Raw genomic sequence first — 21,698 nt, forward strand, 5'->3', positions numbered from 1 at the left:
ATGAGCTGATGACCTACAGTACACAGCACTACATAGACAGCACGCATACGTATACACACCCTTCAAAACAATGGGCATTTATGCTGTATTACAGATGACATGAACACTACACTAAAACAGAACATGACACATCTACTCCTGATTCACTAAAGATACAAAACAAAAGGACACGTCCTAACCTGATCAGATGCTATTCTGTGAACTTCACACATGCAAACAAATGCTCTCTCTGTCTCTGTCTCTGTCTCTGTCTCTCTCTCTCTCTCTCTCACACACACACACACACACACACACACACACACACACTTTCACTCTGCCAGAATGCTGTAATGCGATGGGAACCAAGGCCAGATCGAAGCGCACGGCTGCATAACACGGATATTTGAACACTGGAATGTTGATGAAGATGTGGAAAACATCCCAGCATTCTCAGCTCACTGCTGGAGATATTAGGGATCAGCCATCTAATGTCATCAATGATCCGAACAGAACTGATGAATCTGAGAAACTCACAAACACGCTCAAGAACATTTCAGAGAAAAATGAAAGACTGTACATGATCAAATGTAAGCAACAGGATATTTTGAATAGTGACACTATTCACAGCAAACATTCATTACTTTAATGCAAAAAAAACAAAAAAACTAAATAATAATTATAATAAAATTAAAAAAAAGAAATCATACCAAATGATAATTACAAAAAAAGTTTTTTTTTTAAATTTAATTCATACTGATAAGAAAATAGAAAAAAAACAAAACAAAAATGGAATACAAAAAAATGGAAAAAGAACGAATTTTATCACTGTATATTTTTAAAATTCTATTCTATTTTTTAAATAGGCATGAAAAAATATTAATATAATTAAACAATGAAAAAAAGTTTTAAATTGTAAATTTCAGACAAAAATAAAATATTTTGCATGATGAAATTTGAGCAATAGAATATTTTGAATAGTGAATTATTTACTGTATTGCAAGAAACAACAACTAAATAAAAATATAATAAAATAAATAAAAAAAATGAATTAATTAATTTATAAAAACTAACCCATACCAAATGATTATTACAAAAAAATAATTAATTAAATGTATCAATTTTATCTTTTTTTTTTATTCATGCCTATTTGCAAAAAAGAATTGAAAAATAAAAATATAATTAAACAATGAAAAAATAATGTTTTTAATAAAAAAATGCTCAAGAACATTTCAGAGAAAAATAATTTTTGCATGATGAAATTTGCCATTTAGGAGTTTTTGCATAGTGACTTTATTGTCATGACATTTTCATAGCAAACATTAATTACTATAATGTAAAAAAAAAAAAAAAAACACACAACACACAACTAAATAATAATTATAATAAAATTAAAAAAAAAAAAATTTCATATCACATAATTACAAAAAAAAAAAATTTTTGTTCAATTTAATTCATACGGATAAAAACAAATAGAAAAAATAAAAACGGAATACAAAAATTGGAAAAATAATTAATTATCACTATTTTTAAAATTCATATCTATTTGAAAAAAAAAGAATAGAAAAAGAAATATATATAGAAACAAACATAATTAAACAAAATGAAAAAAATTGTTTTTAATTGTAAAAAAACGCTAAAGAACATTTCTGAGAAAGAAATAAAAGATTTTGGATGATGAAATTATGATTTTTTGCATAGTCACATTATTATCATGACATTTTCACAGCAATCATTAATTACTGTAACTATATATATTTTTTCCAAATATACAATTGCAATTAAAGTATACATGCATACTTAAAACATGAGCTGGACATTTCATGAGCTTCCTCTATGGACACAGAGGGTTGGCAAATACTGCAGTATTTGAAACATGTTTCAATCCCACATCTCTGTGTAACATAAACAATGCTAAACATCTTCAGGTAAGTGTAGAAACATTCTTACATTTCAGCCCTGAAACAACATACACACGACCTCTTGACTTCTCAAAACAAATCAGATTAAAGCGACTCTAAACCGGTTTAAGATCAGAGCCGGTTTAACAGCTCAGACAGAACATCCTCTAATGACAGCCAATCAAATTACTCATTCACCATCACTACTTCCTGTCAAATATGCTCTGATCTCCAACATGAACAATAGTAAAGGCAGAGACAGAGCGGTAATTCACACGGACGGATCCACACGTGTGCTTCACCGTCAATTCTAATGAGATTTCATCAAAAAAACAGACCGAACTCAATAAAACTCAATCTACAGACACTCGTCTCACTTTAATGTGCACTCGTCTGCCTCGTCTTTATTATCGTTCGGCTGTTTCTGTCTTTCCTATTTCATTTTATTATCAGCAGAAACATCAAACCTCCTTCAGACGCTGCAAAACCCACAAAACTGTATTTATTTAATATATGTATTTAGTTAATTTTATTTCTACTTTTTAATATTTTGTATTTTAGGTTAGTGGTTAGGTTAGGTTAGTTTAAACTGAAGTACTAAATGAACTAAAACTAATTCGATGCAGGGCTAGGATCCTAAAAGTACTAAAAAATAAATAATTAAAACACACACACACACATACATATTATATATATATATATATATTATTATATATATATATATATGTGTGTGTGTGTGTGTGTGTGTGTATATATATATATAAAAAATATATAATGTTTATTTAATATATTCATTTATTTATTTTTTTACTTTTTAAAAACATTACTTATATTTATTATTTAATATTTATTTTATTGCCAAGTCAACATTTCTTATTTTAGGTTAGTTTAAATTGAAGTACTAAAACCAAATAAACTACACCCATGTCGATGCAGGGTTAGTATCCTAAAAATGCAAATAAATAAATATTTTTTTACATTTTAAAAATATATTTATTTTATTTCTGAGTTGCCAAGTCAACATTTCTTAATTATCTGAAACAAAATAAACATTAACTGGAATGAAATACATAAAATATAAACATATTTTTATGTCCTCTAGTTGGTAATTTAACATTTCTCATTTTCAATTAGTCAACCCTGAAATACTAAAAATAAATAAACTAAAACTAAAAGCTGAGACTATCTACATACAGTTAACATGAGCAATAATTTTTATATTTTCATTATGAAAATTGTATATATAAACATTAACTACAACCATAAATATACATCTAAAATATTTGAAATAAAATAAATGTTAACCGAAATAAAACTAAATAAATAAATAATTAATTACAATTAAAAACTTGCTTGTTGGTAGCGTTGGTTTCAGCTTTAGTTATTTTAGTACAAAAAAGTTATGTTTTATATTTTTATTTTTTCAAGATTATTCTGCAAAAACAACAATATGAAGAAACTGTAATAAATAAATAAATAAATAAATAAATAAATAAATATAAAGTTTTATTTTTCCCCCACATTTCTAAAAATATATTTATTTTATTTCAATGAGTTGCAAATTCAACATACATTTCCTATTTTAGGTTAGTTTAAATGGAAGCACTAAAACTAAAGGAACAAAAAAACAAACAAACAAACAAAAAAAATTACTAAAATCTTGATGCAGGGGTTAGTATCCTAAAAATACTCAAAAATAGATAGATAAATAAATACATAAATACACACACACACACACACACACACATATATTTAAAAACATAAAAACAGATCTTAATTTATTTAAAATAAATGTTAACTGAAATAAAACTAAAACGAATACAATTAAAAACAAATGTAATTTTATCAGTCTCGCTTGTTGGTAGCGCTGGTTTCAGTTTTAGTTATTCTTGTACATTAAGTTCTGTTTTATATATATATTTTTTTAGAATTTACTTTATTTTTTCACGAAACACAAAGAGCATGTTAAGTGGAGATTCATGAGATTTCTGCAGGAAACACCAAACCTTCTTCAGCTTCTGCAAAACCACAGATATGAAAAAAACTGGGCCGTAATGAGTCATACGGGACAGTCGTGGGGAATGATGGGAGAAATCCTCGTCGCACGACGAGCTAAACATCAGAAGCGGCGCTGAAGAGTTCACCCATTAAAGCGCATTTGCATTTCCTTCAAGTGTGTCGACGACCTCGATAACTCAGTCTTAAACGGCACACATGAGAGGCGATTAGTGAGACTCGAACCCTCAGAACTCTTTCATTCTAAACAAACGTCTCCGCCGGCGTCCCGGGGGGCGATTCCAGCGGAGGCGTCCCTTCCCAAAAAAGGCTAGCTTGTATTTTCTCGCCGGAGGAAGTGAGAGAGATTAGGAGCGCCCGAGAGCAAGAAAAGCGTCTGAATTCAGAAATAGTGCAGTGACGTCGAAGCGGCCCACTCGCCTCCCTAGAGGCGTCTCTTGACATGCCTGCAGAGAAACGTCTGAGCCCGACGGAGCGCAGCCGAGAGAACGGAAGACACTTGAGCTGCAGCTCGTTCACACGCTGATGCCGCCATCATCATCATCATCATCATCATCATCATCATCACTGCTGCTGCTTCACTGTCAGCAAAGATCTGCGCTGCATTGGACATCTGCCTGGTTCAGCCTTATTTTCAATATACTGAATCTGAAACTGATCTGTTTACACCAAAGCAATAAAAGCGATGCAACTACTCATGAATAATGCAAAATGATGAAAAATTATTGAAATCTCACTGCAATAATGTTTTTATAAAGTGATTATTTAGTACGTGTTCATTCTTTGTAATTCGTTGTGAAATTTAAATCCTAAAATTACTATATATATTTTAATTTTTTTTATATTACATTTAATACAATTTATATTTATATTATACATACATACATGCATGCATATATATACATATATAAACATATACACACACATGGATTATTATCCTAACAGGATTATTATCCTAAAAGTTAATATTTAATAGTTTAAATTATAATAAATTAAAATTATGTAATATATATAATTATAATTTCATATATTAAAATAAATTCTAATAGTTTAAACTGAAGTACTACAGCTAAATAAACTACAACTAAAAACAAAAGCTACATAGGCTTATCAAAATAAATAAATACATAAATAAATAAATGACAAGTTAAATTAGCAATGTTTTTTAATATTTTCTTTTTTTTTTTTTATTGTGTGTATTATCTTTAACTAAAATTAAAATCATAAAATGCATTTTAATTATTTGAAATAAAATAAACATTAACCAAAAAAAGAGAGAATTAAAAAAAAAAAAAAAAAAAAACTTAACAAAAGCCATTAAAAAAACATTGTAATTATTTGAAATAAAATAATCATTAACTGAAATAAAACTAAAAAAAAAAAAAAAAAAAAAAAAAAAAAAAAAAAAAAAAAAAAAAAAAAAAAAAAAAAAAAGGTATTTTATGTCAGCTAGTTTGCCAATTTAACATTTATCATTTTCGTTTAGTTTAAATTGAAGTACTAAAACTAAATAAAATAAAAACTAAAACTACATAGGCATATTAAAAAAAAAAAAAAAAAAAAAAAAAATTCCAATATTCATAACCACAATTAATTGGCCAGATATTAAATTTATGAAGACGGTTGAAAAATAAGATATATTGATGATTTCAGGTGAAAGAAAAGAGGTTTCTTGAAGATGAACTCTTTCATTGGGAGTAATGTGAGCGCTGATGAATCGACATGTATTAAAGTGAATAAGGATCATTGCGATTTAATGTTTCTTTGAAACAGCGCAAGTGACGTGTGGACGGGAAGATCCGTCTGTCTGTTCATGAGAAACTAAGACGACAAAACCAGTTGAGCCAGATAACAAAATCAGAGAAAGATCCATCTGCTGAAACACAGAGGAACCACTGAACACCTTCACCCAGACCGGCCAATATTCCACACCCAAATATACACAAATTCCACATAAAGAACATGAAGTCATTTTACAACCTTCAGGAGCTGAATGCATTATTGTATTTGCAATAAAGCATATTTTAAAGCACAATTGTACATTTTAATTGCAATATTATCATTGCACATATAAATTATGCATAATGGTATTATTTGTTATGCGGTTTTTATGTTATTTGCAAGTAATAATAATAAAAAAGGCACATTAATGCAAATAATGAAAAGTCCAGACAAACCTCAATGTGAATTTTGATATAATTTGCATTAATCAAATTTATCACAAAAAAAAAAATCACTTTGCAATAAGATTTCATTTGTTAGCATTAGTTAAATTAATATTAATATTAAATATTTTGAATTAATTTTTATTTTTATACTTTCTGTTTTTATTTAAATTTTAGTTAAAGTTGTTGTAATTTTGTCATTTTTATTTATGGATTCTTTCAAAATGTATATATAGTTTTATTTATTTTTATTTGTGTTTTAGTGATTTTAAAGTAAATTAATTGAAAATAAAAAATGTATATATATATATATATATATATATATATGTGTGTGTGTATATATATATATATATATATATATATATATATAATGCATTTTAATTATTTAAAGTAAAATAAACATTAACTGCAATAAAATAAAATACAAAAAAGTTAACTTTTTTTTTATGCTAGCTAGTTGCAAATGTAACATTTCATATTTTCATTGTTTAAACTAGAGTACTAAAACTAAACAAACTGAAACTAAAAGCTAAAACTATAGACATACAGTTAAATTGAGCAATGCTTTTTATATTTTCATTCTGAAAATTGTGTGTATGCTAAACTAAAGCCATAAAAACACATTTTGATTATTTGAAATAAAATAAACATTAACTAAAAATTAAATTTAAAATTAGAAACGATGCTTCAGACTCTGTATCGGTATTTTTATATGGGAATGATTATATTTGATTATATTATATTATTTAAAAAAATTCCATAGTGTGTTCATGAAAAGCTATTTAATAGTAAATAAAAATGACAGAAGCATATAACAAAACTGCTAAAAAAAAAAAAAAAAAAAAAAAGTGAAATGTGATGTCTCACAGCACCGTTTAATCCTGATCATGTAACTGTATTGTTCCTCTAATATTTCACCATTTGTGATGATCATTCATTTCTATAAAAAAGGCAACTTCGCCTATCGAAGAAAACCAGCACTGATCTCCATATTTAGAAATTTGTGCTCTCTTCAAAATACCTCTCAGAGCTGATTTGTCAGCTGTAGGGTGAATGCATGTGGGCGCTCTACTCAACTCCACGCCGATAAAACCTATAAATGTTGATTTGAATTGCTAAGCGCCGGTTCAGGCGTTGGTGAGGCCCTTTTAGCAGCGTTTTTGTTCGACGTGTTCAAAGGGAAGATGACACACCGCTGATCCTCCCACACTTTCCTGACGCGCAGCACCTGCCCTCGGGGAGCGCCCATAAATCCATACCGCATCCTCACTGTTTAGACGGCGCACACCATTAACTGACCCGCTAAGTAGTGCGCGTTCTGACCGGCAGACGCCATTAGAGGATATCCTGCGCAGTTTGCCGTGCGGGGATCCAAATGAGCGTCTATTTTGGGCGAGCGACTGTCTGTGTGGTGCTGTTCTCTCTCTCTCTCTGGATGATGGTAACCCTGAGCAGTCAAATCAGGCCGAGCTCATTCATTCATTCATAACTCGCCTGCTGTGTGATTGACTCATTGTTTGGTTCTTTAGGCTCAGTAAATAAACTCATCTGATCATGTCAATGACGCCCGCTGGTTTACTTTCTAGTGCTCAGCTGCAGATTAGGCCGTGATGTTTTTTTAAGCGTTTACCTGCCGATCTGAACTAGTCCTCGTCAGATTGTGACGCGTCCCACAGCATGTTTTGGTGCTTTTACTGTCTGTGTTTTCAGAAAGAGCTGTGATCGAATGTACGGCTGCGTGATTTCATATTTTGTAGGTTATACTGACAATAACGTTAAAACGTATATTTGTTGTATTTTCTGTGGCAAGTTCCACTTCTGACAACCCTGGAAATGAGTCTGTGACTTCTGAAATCTGAAAATTCGATAACTGATTAAGCTTTAATATTAAGGCGTGTGGACTCTAGATTTACATGTAGTCAGTTTTTTTGATTATAATTATATGCATGTAATGGTATTTTCCTCTTTTTTTTTTTTTTTTCAGTCCACTGTATTTTTATTTTATGTATTATTATTTTTATTTTTTTATTATTATTGTAGAAATGACAAAATACTCTTCTACCTCACTTTGTGGATTGTGAAATATTTTCAACATTATTTTAAGTTTGGGTTTATGTTAAATTATGTTTGGCCCATGCATTGAGATTTATCATCATTAAAAGCTGCCTATTAGGGGTCAGACAATATATCTGCAAGTGTTTGGCATTTTTTTTTAATTAAAAAAAAAAAAAAAAAAATTCTGTTGGCTGATATATTGTCCAATATTTGCCCTTTTTTTTTTTTTTAATTGGTGGCGTCAGAAAATAATTATATATCGGCCGTTATTTTGCATTTTTAATTTATCAACATCAGCCAATATTATTTTTATGTTTGGCCGATATATAGTCCGATATTTGCTTTTTTTTTTTTTTTTTTTTTTTTTTTAATTATCGGCATCTAAAAAAAAATAAATAAATTTTTGTTGGCCAATATATTGTCTGATATTTGCCTTATTTTTCTTTTTTTCTTTTTCCAATATTTGCCTGTTTTTTTTTTTTTTACTTATTGCAATGGATTTTTAATTTAGTTTTTTTCTGTTTGGCTCATGTATTTTCCGATATTTAGTATTTTATTAATTATCAGCATCTGACAATATTTTTTCTGTTTGGCCTATATATCGTCCAGTATTTGGCATTTTTTAAATGATCAGCATTAGACAATATTTCTTTCTGTTTGGCCAATTTTGCCATTTTTTAAATTATTGATATCAGTCAACATTTTTTTTTACAGTTTGGCTCTTAAATTCATTATCTGCACTGGAAAAAAAAATCTGTTTGGCCGATATATCAACCAATGTTTGGCATTTTTAAATGATTAGCATCTGCTGCTATTTTTTTCTGTTTGGTCGATCATCTGATATTTGCTATTTTTATATATCAATATCAGACAATATTTTTTTCTGTTTGTAATTTTTTAATTATCCACATTGGAGAATACATTTTTCTGTTTGGCCGATATATCGGCCGATATTTTATTCTGACACATACTATACTTTCATTTTGAAGAGCTGAGAATGCACTACGCTCTCATTCTCCGCCCACGTTATTTTACTGTCTTTGTTTAACAGTTCTAACATCATTATACAGAACGTAACTAAAAGTGAGTAAACCATGTATATGAAAAAGCGTTATAGCATTTGCTTTTATAATATTAATGACATGAGAGCAAACACTATAATACATTCTGTTACCATCAGCTTTTCGCAAATATTTCTTGAATTTGAATATATTTACATCTTTGAATATCTACTAATCATTTACTTTCACTAACCGTTGTCTGTTATTATATTTCTATCAGCCGTTGGCCGTAGTTATTAGTGTTAGTCAGAGTTTAATTTGACCAAACAACAACAAGGTTGCGAAGTTATTGAAAGTGTTATAGATTTTTATTTAGAATCAAACTAAATAGAAATGAAGTGTGTCGCAGGTGTGTGTGAAATACTCGACAGCAGCTGTGAATGTGCGTCGTCCAATTAGAATCTATAAAAGATCCAAATAAGAAAAAAATATTCAAATTATATGATGCACCTTTCGGTTATGGATTGGATGCAGTAAAAGCAGGCATTTTCATTCGTGTCAAATTGAATACAGCATCATTTCATCTCATTCCCATCTCTATTTCCAGTTTAAATGACATTTATTCCTTAAATGAGTGTAATCAGGTTCTGAACAGCTCACATTTGCTGGTGTGGGCGAGATATGGTGTCGATTGGATGCTAATGAGTCGCTTTAGAGTGAGTTTTTTATGAACGCATCTGCCCGACTGCTGACTGCAGATAAGAGCGTTTGAACACAGTAAAACTCTATGGGTTGCGAGCGCGGGAACAGTTGAGCGCTCAGTCATTTCTAACCGCACAAACCGACCACAGCTTGCTCAAGCAGAATGAAAGCGTTGTTGAACACACACACACACACACACGCTGTTGCTCAACGAGAGGCTACGTCACGCTTTCCACACACTGAGCCGCTGTGTGTCTCTGCTTTACCTACACAAAGACGCTGCCAGTGCACCAGGTTTTTCATGCCACGCGTAACCACATTTGTGTCTGAACAGATAGTTGATTAGTTAACTGTAGTTGTGCGCTCAGATTACTGAGGCCTAGTGAATGGATTCAGACGCTGATGTTGCACTTTTTTTTTTTTTTAATATTTATAAAAACATTAAAACCAACTCTTGCAGTTAGGTTCAACTGTTAACACTGCTTAATTTATTAAATTTTAATGCATTTTAAAAAAAGTAATCCTAAAAGAAAAGTTTTTATTTTTATTTAATTGCAACCAGAGTCTTTCATAGAGAGTTATTTATAAATAAATAAATAAATAAAAATTCCTGGGTAAAATATAGCAGATATTAAGGCATTTAAGCAATAAAATAACAATACAGTTATTTAGTTACACTTAAATGGGCTTGGAAATTCTAAATCATTTTAATTTATTAATAAATAATTTATTAAATTAACAAAACAAATTATATATACATTAAATAATTACACAAAAATGTTCTTTTTTTTTTTCACATTTCAAATTATTATTATTTTTTTAAATCAACTTTTTTTTTTTTTTTTTTTTTTTTTTTTTTTTACATTTTACAATGCAAAAACTGGACTAAAAGATCAATTTTTAGGATTCCAGAGTTCATATGTGAGATCTCTGTGAACATGATCATACTTGACAAACACAGATTTGCTGTATTTCACTGTCTGAATCACATTTTCGCAGCTTGAAACAGTCCAGTTCCCCTCTCTGTCCCAAAAACGGGTCATTTGCCTAACAGCGTGAGTCACAAAAGTTCAATGAGTGTCACATGACCCTCACAAAGAAGCTGTTTCAAAACACAGGCCTGTTTTCCCAAATTCTAAAGCAGCATCACACAGATCTTTTGCATTGCAATCTGCCCTCAATGCCTGCAGATTTTCAATGCAAAATACATACACTTGAGTGAGAGAAGATGCTGGCTTAGCAAGTCTGGGATGGTAAATTGTGAAATGACCATACGCCCTATTAAACGCACTTCCTGTCAGACGTGTGACAGCGATCTGAGGTGCGACACAGGGCGTTCCTCCTTCACCGTTTACCTGACACAACAGGCAGGTGCACATACCTTACTATACAAGGACAGACTTGCTTTTACGGGCCGTGAGCCATGAATGCAACCATGAAGGGTGGCGTTACTAGAGCATGTTGGGACCTAAAGCAGACACACTGGTTCCTACGGGACACACTCTTCTCTAAATGACTGCTTTATGAAATGAAAATGAATTGAAAAGAGGATTTAAAGCACCAAAAGTGCTCATATGACTCCTGATCAACTGAACTATTATTTATGTTTTTTATACAGTATTTTTTAAAAATGTCAACAAACTTTATTTGATATATTTAATATTTTTATATTAATACTTTGATATTAATATTCCAAGCCAGTGTAATTTTACTATTGTTTTTATATATATTATTTACATTTTTTATAATTTACATTTCATCATTTTGTGTTTTGTGTATATTATTATTATACATTCTTTTTATTTAATATTTTTAATAATAAAAAAATCATTTTTTATTAATATTTTGAAATACTGTTTATATATATTATTTTAGATTTTTTTATAATTTACATTTCATTATTTTGTATTTTATATAGAAGTGCTTTCAGTTTTCAATTTAAATTTTAAATAATTTTTATTAGTTTTTTCTTTTTTAAATATTACAATTTAGGCTTTAAATTAATAAATAAATTACTTATACAGTTATTTTTTTCAATTTAGTAATTTTAGTGCACTTGTTTCAGTGCGCTGCCTAGCAAACATCTAATTTTCATTTTAGTTTAAGTTTTTCATCTTCTACTTATATTTTACTCTATTTCAGCTTTATTCCAATTAACAAAAATATTATGAGTCGTTTTAATTAACTATAATAACTGAGCTGAGAGTTAATTGGCTATTAGCTGGAAATCAAAGCACATAAAGTAAGAGTTTGTCAGGAATAAGCTGAGTAAGCAGATTAAGGCATGATTAGTGCAATACGTGAGCTGTTTACAAGGAAATAAGGCCTTGTGTGATTGACAGAGTTTATGACTCAATGAGCTGATGTCAAACCCGACCTCAAGCCTGTGGGAAACTCCTGTCCGCCGCACCCAACGCACAGAAGAAACCTGAGAGCGCAGGAGCCGACAGGCCGTTCTCACAGTCTCCTCCGCGCCGCAGATCAGATGGCGCACGCAGATGGCAGCCAATTCACACGCCTCAACACGCAACGCGAGCCTAGGGAAACCCAGGCCCGCATTAATCATTCACCTCTGTGCAACCGTCCTGTCGGGACGGTCCAAAATAAGAGCGAGAAACAGCGGATGCACTGTCAAATACAACAAGCATGGACTGATGTTCAGAATGGATTACTAGCACGCAGCTCACTGCACACTGGAGCAGTACACACTAAATACTGCACACTAGCGTTATAAACAAAATCCAATAAAAGTGCATTAGTGCACTTTTTCAGCACCACTGGTTCTAAAAGTGTTCTTTCCCATAGGGATTTTACAAAAAGTCTTTGTTAAAGCATTACAAGCCATGAACCTATGAAAGCCTGTTTCTGTCACTGAATAAAAAATAAAAAAGGTAATAGCGACTTTTTAATCTCACAATTTTTTTTCTCAGAATTGAGATATAAACTTGCAATTGTGAGTTATAAAGTCCATTTTAAAGGGGGAAAAAGACTGATATGTTCTCATACAACTCTGACTTAACTTGCAATTGCATGTTATAAAGTAAGAACTGGTCGGCGCCGGTAGCCTTGTGGACTAGAGGTCAACCAATGTATCGGTTTTGCCGATTAATCGGCACCGATAGTTGATTGGCGGAACTATCGGTTATCGGCAAAAGTCCATGCCGATGTTTTTTTCCGGGTTGGGTCCGTTGTTGAAGCGGCTGAGAATGTCGTCATTACACAGCAAAGTCTCTATAGTCTTTGTTATACAGCACCAGAGCGGCCTCTAGTGGCGGAAATCACTGACAGCACGTGCTGTTTGTTTACACGCGTGACACTGCGCGATGCACAGAGCAGGACACTTCAAAGGCGGGTTTAAAACATCAACAACGAAACGGTTTGACAGTATACTGTACTGCATGTTTTCATGTCATTACTAAGCGATGAATTTGTTGACTAGATGCTGCACTAGTGTTGAAAGGACAGCAGTATGCTTTTGCCCGTTTGGTGATCAAATAAAGTCTTGTAGACCGTCGCTTGAATTGAACGCGACGCGTGATACCGGATAGCTGCGAGTTCTTCTAGACGCGGCGCTGCACTTTTGCCCGTTGTGTGACTAACATATTTTTATATTTTGATTAGATAACCACAAATGTTCTAGAATAGAAGCAGTTAAATCGTGAAAGTACACAATATCCATATGTATGCAATTTCAATACTGTGGCCTTTGTGTAGATTGTTGATGTAATGGTAACACTTTACAATACATGAAGATTGATAAAAGCTGTAGAATAGAAGTACCGTTCCTTGTTAAGAGTGTGTTAATTTCAGCATTTACTGATATATTTTAAAAAATTTTGTTTTTTAACATTAATGAACAATGAACTTTAATGATCAATATATAATTAATATTAATATCTTTGTTCATTTACAAAGTATGGTTCAGTAGGCTACTTAAAAAAAAAAAAAAATAGTAGAGCACTATTTATTTTCTAATTAGTATCCATTAAAAAAAAACAAAACAAAAAAAACTATCGGTCGATTAATCGGTATCGGCCAGTGTGGTCCAACCTAGTTATCGTTATCTATAAAATCCAATATCGGTCGACCTCTATTTTGGACAGGGTGCTGACATAGGGTCCCACCTCATGGACAAATGGAAAAATGGAATAAAGTCGCAATTAATTTTTTTTTGTTTTTATTCAGTGGTGGAAACAGGCTTCCATATGAATCAAAACAACCAGATATGAACAGAATCACAACATTACAAACTTGTAACCTGTGTACTGAATGGCTTTAGAATCACACTAATTGAACTACAAAAATAATGGAGAAACATAAAAATATTACGCTATTTGTATCTATAGAAACAGCATATTTTAAGTTCAATACAAAACATGCATACATATTTAGGTAGTTTGCGAGTGTAGGGCGGAGCTCTGTTCACTGCAGCTCTCTGATTGGTGGACTTTTCTGTAAAGCATCATGGGAAATGTAGTTTTCATGACAAATTCTAAAATAAATTGAATTAATTTGAGCAACCTCAGAGCTCACAACAGGCCTGTCTTTAAAGAAATATCAGATATTGTTAAATCAGTCAGTCCTCATGGAAAAATAAATGGAGTTTTTACTTCCAAAACCCGATTTTGTCATAAAACGAACATATTTTGAGCTTGTGTTAAGCATAGACCTTATTTCAGACATTTAAACCAAAAACCCATTCAAAAACTTCAGCACAATGGAACCAAGAGTTTTAAAACGCAACTCATTTCAGCGTTTTGGCCTACAAATATAAATCCTCCCTGCAGTGCTCTGTAATTCCCTTCCACACATAAAACAAACTAGCATGCAACATTATGCTACTCCAAATAAACCCGGTTTCTAACAAAACTGAGAATTAGGCTACATGAAGTAAAGGGCATGTTAACTACAACTGTGCAACCCAACCCAAAATATCTGCTTTGAGTTCTGATGCAGTGAAACCGTCATGAGCTACAATTTCAATTTACTGCCATCATAAACTGCTGAGTTACATCAAAACTCGCTGCCTTCTGAAAACTGCAGCCAATGCCAGAAAAATAGGGAAAACAGGGTGGAATGTACATGCAAATGTCTAGGAAAATTAGTAGTTTGTGAGTGACTGACAGAAAATGGACGTTCAGATGCTTATGTGAACATAAACCTGCTAAAAGAACAACCTGTGAGAATATCAGACGCTGTTACTCGCGGCTGGACGGACAGAAAGTCACGCCAGTCTGACATCACCGCTGTTCCCAGTCAAAACACACACACACACTACGGCAGTCAAAACAAAGTCGCTGATGAGATCATTTCCCAGTGTCACCTGTATTCAAATGGCTTGGCCTCCATCACCACAAACAATTCAAAACATGTCAACATCATGTAATGAGGCAATGTCTCATGTCAACATTAACCAATGCAGTGGTATTTATTTAGTGTCATTCATAAGCTACTATAGTTTCTAAAAATTTTTTAGAATTTTTTTTTAATTAATCTTCAGTCATTTTATTTTTAGTAAGTTTGTTATGTGCTTCTATTAATTTTATTTAATTAGACTCATTCTAATTAAGATTAAGATTTCAGGATCTTTTATTTACTTTTATTTATTTAATGTTTACATTAATGAATGTAATGCAGTGTTATTTTAGCATTACTAATATTTATGTACTATTACAGTTTTTACTAATATTTTAAATTGCCAATTTTTATGTTTTCAGTTTATTTTATTTTATTTTTAATTATTTTATTATTTTATGTTGTTTATTATTTTTTTTAAGATTACTATTCAGGTTTTATTTGAATTTTAAGTTTAGTTATTTATTCCATGTCTACATGGTGTTATTAATATTTTAACTTGGCTTTTATTTTTATATTTTCAGTTTTCATTTTTTTTTTTTTAGTAATTTTGTTAAGTGCTTCAGTGTTATTAGTGTTTTTTTAAGAGTACTATTCAGGTTTTATTTATTTTTTATTTGAGTTTCAATTTTAGTTATTATTTATTATTTATATAGTTATTATAGTATTACTTATATAGTATTATGTGCATTTTATTACAGTTTTTAATATTTTAATATTTATTTTAATATTTAATTCTTTTTGTAATTTGTACTTTTGTCATTTTTATTAGTTTTTTTCCCTATTTAGTTTTTATTTATTTTTATTTCAACTGAATAAATAAATATATTTTAATTTCAAAGTTTTCTAATTATTTTCCAGGGACACATTTCCAATTACCTTTCAGTTTAAGCTGTTCTAATATTCATATTTTATTTTGTTTCATCTTTATTTCAATTAACAAAAATATTTTAGTTTAGTTAAAATAGTTTTAGTTAACAATAACAATCTTGATGCAATAAATCAGCTGCTATAATGTGACGCTTAACGTTCAAGCAAAGAGGCTAGATGCATGCATATACTGACTAACTTGGAATATATTCATACTGAAACTGAATAATACTGTCAACATTTACTGCTAAAATCAAATTCATTCCAAAAGCGCTGGTTTGGCTGTTGCGCAGCTGTTTTACAGGGGACAAATAAAGAGATGCATCACCTCAGAGAGAGTTTTAGCATGTCTAACGATCACTGAACAGCCTGCTAAAAACCCTGCCAATAATTAATAGCCTGTAAAGCACCATCACTAAAAATATTAAAGCTCAGGGTAGGTTACTTGACCATCCTGACCGTCCCTAGTCAAGCGCTGCGCTGAAGCGCTGACGTGACTCATGCGAAAGGACCTACAGGGCTAGTCAGATTCCAGCTTACACCACAAACACCCCTCTCTGGTCAGGCCTGGCATTCCCGTTTCACAGCCGAGGGCACGACGCAAGCGGAGAGAGAAAGAGAGAGAGAGAGCATCAGCAGTATGAGTCACCAACATCAGCTCATAAAACTCAACAGCTTCTGTTCTGTCCTGTTTCCCAGCGTCACACGAACACACTGCCTACACACTCGGCTGGCGAACACCAGCCTGTTGCACGCTCGTTTGAGATGCTAATGGCCTTTAATTTCACGCCGCTGCGTCTCGTACTTCAGGTAGCAGGAGCCTGCATGGAAACGGAGTGAATTATATTCCTTTCAATTGATTGTCAAGGTGTTGGAGGGCGATTTCGACATATGACGGCCTCTCCTACACACCGTCGCCCACGCAGAGCTATGAAAGGCATGCTGGTTACGAAAGGAACGAAACATCAGTCAGGATCTCCTCAGCGAGACGCTGCCTTCTAGGGATGTCAGATGCATCGGTTCCGAACACACACGAACATGCAAATGTAAAAAAATGTTGTGATATCAGTCCAGTCCTTCCACAATAGACTGATGAACGCTCACATGCAAATTTGCATGTAAACTAGTGTTGCATTCTTGGTCAAAATGCCATTTTGAGGCATCTTCGCACAGCCGAGTTAAGGCTGCTCTGTGCCTGCTCAAAATTCAGTGTAAACCCAGACTAATTTATTCCTGCTTTAACCAATCTCAGCATACAGTTATATTTGCTGTGTAAACACATTCGCACCACCTCTGAGCACCATTACAAAACACCCAGTTACCACTTCAGAGGCGCTTCTGTGCCACCTTTGCAGTGTAAACATGGTGTTGATGAAGTATTAACAGCTAGTTCTGTCTTAACTGAGTTAAAGCTGCTCTGTGCCTGCTCAAAGTTCAGCGTAAAGACATAACGCTGCATTAAAGCCAGACTAAATTAAGCCTGCTCTGATACATTTCAGCCCCTCGCAGCAAACAGCTGGCAAAAAGACACATAAATGCCACTTCAGAGGCACTTCTGTGCCACCTTTGCAGTGTAAACTTGGCGTTGGCGAGCCATTAACAACTAGTTATGTCTTAAAGATGCAATACTACATGAAAGCCAGACTAAATTAAGCCTGCTCTGATCCACCTCAGAGCCCCACAGCAAACAGCTAGCGTAAAGATGCCTAAATGCCACTTCAGAGGCGCTTCTGTGCCACCTTTGTAGTGTAAACTTTGCATTAGTGAGATATTACACACTAGTTATGAATGAACTGTGTTAAGGCTGCTTTGTGCATGCTCAAAATTCAACGTAAAGACATAATCCAGCATAAAAGCCAGACTACATTATGCCTGCTCTGACCCACCTCAGCCCTTCGCCACAAACAGTCGGCGTAAGGAATACATAAATGCCACATCAGAGGTGCTTCTGTGCCACCTTTGCAATGTAAACTTGGCGTCTTAATTGACTTAAGGCTTTCTCTCTGCCTGCTCAAAATAGTGTAAAGATGTAATCCTGCATAAAAGCCAGACTAAATTAAGCCTGCTCTGACTCACCTTAGCCTCTTGCAGCAAAAAGTTAGTGTAAAGACACACTCAAATGCCACTTCCGATGTGCTTCTGTGCCACCTTTGAGGTGTAAACTTGGCATTGGTGAGGTATTAGGAGATAGTTCTGTCTTAACTGAGTCTTAACTGCTCTGTGCATGCTCAAAATTCAGTGTAAACACGTAATGCAGCATAAAAGTCAGACTAACTTATGACTGCTCTGACCCACCTCAGACGCTCGTACCAAAGCATAGAGACAGATATTAAACAGTCATCTAAATGCCACTTCAGAGGCGCTTCTGTGCCAGCTTTGCAGCCTAAACTTGACATTGGTGAGAAGTTAACAGCTAGTCCTGTCTTAACTGAGTTAAGGCTGCTCTGTGCCTGCTCAAAATTCAGTGTAAAGACGTAATGCAGCATAAACCCAGACTAACTTAAGCCTGCTCTTACCCATCTCAGACCCTCACAGCAAACAGCCGGCAAAAAGACACATAAATGCCATAATGGAGCATATTAGCCAGAATAAATTATACCTGCATTTTAGCCCCTTGTATCAAAGCGTACAGCTGTATTTGTTGTGCATATACATTCATACCACTTCTGAGCAGCATTAAAAACATCTAAATGCTACTTAAGAGGTGCATCTGTGCCACCTTTGCATTAGTGAAATATTGCACTCTATTTATGATTGAACTGAGTTAAGGTTGCTTTGTTCATGCTTAAAATTTAAAGTAAAGACATAATGCAGAATAAAAGCCAGACTAACTTATGCCTGCTCTGACCCACCTCAAAATCATAGAGACAGACATTAAATAGTCACCTAAATGCCATTTCAGAGGCGCTTCTGTGCAACCTTTGCAGGGTAAACTTGCCGTTGGTGATGAATTAACACCTAGTTATGTTCTCTCCGAGTTTAGGCTTCTCTGTGCCTGCTCAAAATACAGAGTAAAGATTTAGTGTAAGTGTAAACTTGGCATTGGTGATGTATTAGCAGCTAGTTTTGTCTTAACTAAGTTAAGGCAGCTCTGTGCATGCTCAAAATTCAATGTAAACACGTAATGCAGCATAAAAGCCAGACTAACTTATACCTGCTCCGATCCACCTCAGCCCTTCGTAACAAAGCATAGAGACAGACATTAAACAGTCACCTAAATGCCACTTCAGAGGTACTTCTGTGCCACCTTTGCGGTGTAAACTTGGTGTTAGTGAGGCATTAACAGCTAGTTATGTCTTAAGTTATGTCCGAGTTAAGGCAGGTCCGTGCCATTACGTGCAAAGATGTAAAACTGCATACTGGAATCCAGTCTTGATCTGTCACATGGCCAGCACAGTTTCCGCTCACACGTTCTGGTTTGTCCTTCATTCAACACGCATAATAAAACACGCAGGCCGCATGGACTGACCGTACGGACGTCCGGGTAAACGACCCATAAATGCCAAAGATATTCCCACAGCATTCATTAATCAATCGCTGCCCTTTAGGACTAAATATCTCATCTCAACCACACAGAAGTGCACGTCAAGGACTTACGAGTAGTAAAACATGACATTGCACAAGGGTAAGAAGTTCAGCCACTACGACAGAAGATCGAGGATGCAAAATGGCCTGCAAATCAACTTAGAATGCAAATAATATGTAGTAAGTAAATCATCAGAGCAGGGTTATTGGAGTTAACCTAAAACTAAAAAACACTTTTTTGCAACTTTAAATAAAAACTTGCATTTAACAATACTAGAAGTGCTACCATGTCAGATAACCAGACAGTCTAGATATTCACTAGCTGCACAGAGGAGTGTCCAGCGTTTAAAGACTTCCTCATAGTTGTGATGATTGAGTGTCTGGAAGCAGATAATGCAGGCGGACGGTGACAGGCTGCTTTACTCAGAGCTGCTGTTCGGTCTGTCGCTCACAGAGCTGCTGATGTCACTGTCGCCTTTGACTCCTATTGTGACGTCATCGAGAGAAATCAGACACAAACGGCACAGTAAACCACCCAGAAATGCTAAAACACAACACGTCTTACATTTTCACTAAATTTCACAGTCGACAATAAGATGTCAAGGTCCTTTTTTTTCAGTACATTATTTTCATGACATTTTGAGCTTCATTTGACATTTTGAGCTTGCAATTCTGTTATGATTATTATTAGTCATTACTGTGCTAAATAATGAAAATGACATATATATATATACTTTTAATATATTATTAATATATTATGTTTTTAAAGCACAATATTAAATTTATATGTAAAAGAGCAATATAAAAATACATTGTTTAATTTTTTTAAATATTCTGTTAAATTACTCTCTGAAATAATATAACATTAAATTTACAATATATAAAATGTTTTTATTTGTCTTAATATATACAAAACCACAAATTGCGTTACATTAACTCCATTTCACAGCAGAAAATAACATGTAAGGACTGATTTTTGGTCCATTAAACTTTTTTTTTCAGTACATTATTTTTTTATCACGTTTTCATTACAATTAATGCCTGGATGCGTTCATTTTGATTATTATTAGTCTTTACTTATTGCTCCTAAATCATGAAAATGACTCTGTCCAGACATAATATATTTTTTAATATATTATTAATATTATATATATATATTTTTTAAAGCACAATATTACATTTATACGTAATAGAGATATAAAAATACAAATTGTTTAATAAAAAAAATAATAATAATAAATATTAAATTTAAATATATTAAATATATTATATGCAATATATAAAATGTTTTTATTTGTAGTTTTTGTTTTAATATCTACCAAACCACAAAATGTGTTACATTCACTCCATTTTACAGCAGAAAATAACATGTGACCAATCTGATTTTTGGATGCTTTCATTCTGAGCTTGTAATTTTCTGTTATGAATATTATCATTAGTCATTACTGTGCTAAATCATGAAAATGACTCCACCCAGCCATAACGTATATATTTTTATATATTATTAATATTTTTTTTTTTTAAACCACAATATTAAATTTATATGTACAAGAGATATATAAAAATACATATTGTTACTCTCTGCAGTCATAATATTTTTTTTAAAAGTAAAATATTAAATGTACAATACATAAAATGTTTTTGTCTTAATATATACCAAACCACAAATTGTGTTACATTTACTCCATTTCACAGCAGAAAATAAGATGTGAAGACTGATTTTTGGTCCATTACGCTTTTTTCCCCCCCAGTATATTATTTTCATGACAATTAATGTCTGGATGCTTTCATTTTGAGCTTATGACTCTGTACAGATATCATATATTTTTTAAAGCAAAATATACATTTATATGTGAAATAAGTATGTAAAAATACATATTGTTGTTTACTTTTTTTTTTTTTTTAAATATTCTGTTAAATTAGTCATAATGTTCTTTAAATGCAAAATATAAAATGTACAATATATAAAGTAAACAAAAATGTTTATGTTTGTAGTTTTTATTTTTCTCAATTTTGTATTTATCTATATATCTGTATATATTTAAATATATATCTATATATGTGTGTGTGTGTGTGTCATATATGTAAGTACGTATATATGTATACACACACACACACACAAAATATATACA

The 21,698-nt window shown here is 32.5% G+C and overlaps 1 protein-coding gene across 2 annotated transcripts in view; it reads right to left on the minus strand.

Annotated features, from left to right (window-relative positions):
* The window catches only part of strn (striatin, calmodulin binding protein), a 55,614-nt gene that overhangs the window by 32,871 nt on the left and 1,045 nt on the right, over positions 1 to 21,698 (minus strand). The window lies entirely within an intron of this gene.

This window comes from Labeo rohita, chromosome 11, assembly GCF_022985175.1.
Source record: "Labeo rohita strain BAU-BD-2019 chromosome 11, IGBB_LRoh.1.0, whole genome shotgun sequence".
NCBI classification, from domain to species: Eukaryota; Metazoa; Chordata; class Actinopteri; order Cypriniformes; family Cyprinidae; genus Labeo; species Labeo rohita.